Raw genomic sequence first — 3477 nt, forward strand, 5'->3', positions numbered from 1 at the left:
AAGCCCTGCTGGTATCTGCTATCAAGCAGAGCCAGAGGAAATTGATGGAGACAGTGCCAATATCAGTGCCCCTGAGGCTTCTCCTTTTGCCAACATTAGCTGTAAAGAATCTGGTCTCATTCTCTTTTAAAGCTATTGATTTTTTCCCTCCCTCAGGCCAGTCCTGCATTATGCTCCTTCCAGGGTCTGAGAGCTGTGTCTTTCACCAGTATGTTTCTTTTAGAACATTCATTTACGGAATCAAAGAAGAACTCTCCTGGGTATCCTGTTATCTTGCCAGTCCCGACCTGAAATACAGCTGGAAAATGCAGGCAGCTCTGTAAATAACAAATCTGACCTTTATCACTCAGTGCTTCCTGGCATGCTTCTTGTTCAAAAAGATTCTAAGAAAATCAGGAGATAGTGTTCATTCACTGCCCACTTCTTCTCCGGGTACCTGTGTTTAAATCCTCTCTGTTTATGTGTAAATGATATTTATGGTTTCTGTTTTCTCCTTGGTGGATATACGTTATAACTAGTGGTTTCTCTCTTAAATAAGTTATTCATTCATTCATTTAATCCATATTCATTTATTCATGCAATTCATTCATTCATTCAATACTTATTATTTACTTATCTACTTCATTCCAGGTACTGTGACAGATGATGAAGTTTCTGTACGGAACCACACAGACCTGTCCTCATGATCAGGACAGAGTAGTAAGCAGACAGTAAATAAAGAAATGTGCTATGTGGTATCAGGAAAAAACACAGAATGTTTTAAAACAGCACAGCAATTTAGATAGGGGAATCCACAGAAGTGACATCCAAGGTGACACAGCTGGGGGCTGGAGCATTGCTCTCCACATGTCATCTCTATGAAGACTGATGGGAGGGAATAATGGGTGCTGGACTCAGGCAGGAGATGAGTTAGGAAGCTGTTGCTCAGATGCATGGATAAATGATAGCTCACCTAATGATACAGGGAGGGCTTTTGGAAGGAACTGACGATGTCCTTGTCTCATTTCATCAGGATAGAACAATAGCAAATATTATATTTTTATTCGGAGGGATTATTTTATTTCCAGAAAATTGAAATTTCTGCTTAATTAAAAAAATTAGAGTAGGTAATAGAGGTAAAATATAGATGAAAAATAGATAATATTCCAATCACCCACAAACTCTTTCCTTACCAGTCTCCTGTTAGCAGTGAGGGTTATCCTTCCCCACTTCTTTCCTTGTGTGCCTGTGTGTGTACATACATGAGTATATGTGTTTATATACACACACATTTATTACATGAAAGGAATTAACACTATTTATACTATAGGAAAATTATTTTTTACTTAAATAGATGTCCTTTCATATTAGCACACATAGATAAATCTTATTTTTAATGCTTGAATAATATTGTACAAGATAGAAATGAAAGTACAATCATATGCTAATCATTCCACATTATTTCTATTGCTTTTTAGTTTTGGTTTTTTACACTTAGTTTTTTAATTCATTGCAAAATTATCTTGGTATATTGTTTGAAGTGATATCACAATAATTTTTTCTCCCAAAGTGTTCTGTTTATTGAATAATTCATCTTTTCCTTACCATCATGATGTACCAAATTCTCTCATAGACATGTCTTTTTGGACTCTATTTTCTATTCCAGTGATCTATTTATCTATTATTAAGGCTGCACCACACTGTTTTATTAAAGTCGCATGGTGCTTTGACATCTTATAAGCAAGAGAACCCAAGAGTGGTGGCTAGAATTGTAGTCACTGGAGTCAGGGCAAATATGACTCCAAACTCTGGAGAATAATAATTTATTTACTCTCAGTGCTGTTTATGATCAGTGCACTCTTACATCAGTATGATACCGTTTTCAGTATACTGTATTTCCGATTATGATTAAAAATTGATTTGGGGTGGGATAGTGAGGGTTGGGGGGAGACGCAAGAGGGAGGGGTATGGGGATATATGTATACGTATAGCTGATTCACTTTGTTATACAGCAGAAATTAACACACCATTGTAAAGCAATTATACTCCAATAAAGACATTAAAAAAATTGATTTGGTGTTGACTTTCAGTGATAGATGTGTAATAAACAATTTATTTTTAAGAAGAAAATATTGGAATTCTTTAAAACACCACTTTATTTGATGGCTGTTCCTCTCAATGCTTGGAGCCTTAAGTAGTGGGATTTTAGTCCATCGTATATCTAAGCTGACTTGTATTCACTCAGGGCACCATGGGGATGGGTTGGTTGTCCATTAGTGCCTTCTGATTTTTGTGGGGTCAAACAATTGCAAAAAAAGTGAAAAAACCACTTTAAAAAATTATCTTCTTTCAACAGAGACACAGAATGTAGAGAACAAATGTATGGACACCAAGGGGGGAAAGTGGCGGGGGGTGGTGGTGGTGGTGGTGGGATGAATTGGGAGATTGGGATTGACATGTATACACTAATATGTATACAATGGATAACTAATAAGAACTTGCTGTATAAAATAATAAATAAAATAAAATTCCAAAATTCCAAAAAATAAAAATTAAAAAATTAAATTAAATTAACCCAATATCTAGAATAAAGCATAGGAGATTTAAAAAATTATCTTTTTTCTTATAAATAATTGACTTGGACACAATGGTGGCTTTAATAAAGTTACAGATAAAAATGTCTTCAGTAACCTGGTGACGGTCTCCATCCACTGTGAACTAGCTCTGCAGCTCAAGTCCTTAGGTATAAAATACAAATATTGAGTAGTGTTTTATAGCTGGCAGCACAGACTGTGGGCAGCTCTTTTTATTTTATTTTATTTATTTATTTTTTATACAGCAGGTTCTTATTAGTTATCTGTTTTATACATATTAGTGTATATATGTCAATCCCAATCTCCCAATTCATCCCGCCCCACCCCACTTTCCCCCTTTGGTGTCCATACATTTGTTCTCTACATCTGTGTCTCTATTTCTGTGGGCAGCTCTTAAAGAAAGGGAGGAAGACTGGGAATAAAACACATATTTTTGAATCCTATATGAACAGCAATACCTGCTATAGCCCAAAGTTGCCAGATGCAGAGGATGGAGTACAAAAGTAGAGTCACTTGGGGAAATTACAGCTGGCCCTGTGGATCCTTTGAAGCAGTCAGTTGGAAAAATGCCATGAGCAAAACCTCTTGAATAAGCTAAAAGAAAATATTTACAAATATTAATATTATGTTGCTAGAAATGTGTTAGCAGGCAAAATATGGTAAAACTTAAGGCACAGACTCTGATTCTACGAGGGAAGTCTGATCGAGGGGCTGTGTAGGGGGATAATAATGTTCGAAGATATGATTTGAACTCGTCAAGAAGAGCTTGTTGGTACCAATTAACTGAAAAGCCAAACCTAGTTTGTGTTTTAGGGCAATTTGGATTGCAAAGTCCAAGAGAAGGATTTTTAAGAGTAAAACACTGAAATCACAAAATGGTCCTACTAGTTCAGCAGTATATACT

General features: G+C 36.0%; 1 non-coding gene across 1 annotated transcript; it reads left to right on the forward strand.

The window, feature by feature from the left end:
• Positions 1 to 2139: 2139 nt before the first annotated feature.
• On the forward strand, positions 2140 to 2287 carry LOC132522513 (small nucleolar RNA SNORA79). Its single transcript, XR_009541254.1, has one exon. It is a non-coding gene; the product is annotated as a small nucleolar RNA SNORA79 (small nucleolar RNA).
• The last annotated feature ends 1190 nt before the right edge of the window (positions 2288 to 3477 follow it).

This window comes from Lagenorhynchus albirostris, chromosome 6 (assembly GCF_949774975.1).
Source record: "Lagenorhynchus albirostris chromosome 6, mLagAlb1.1, whole genome shotgun sequence".
Lineage (NCBI taxonomy): Eukaryota > Metazoa > Chordata > Mammalia > Artiodactyla > Delphinidae > Lagenorhynchus > Lagenorhynchus albirostris.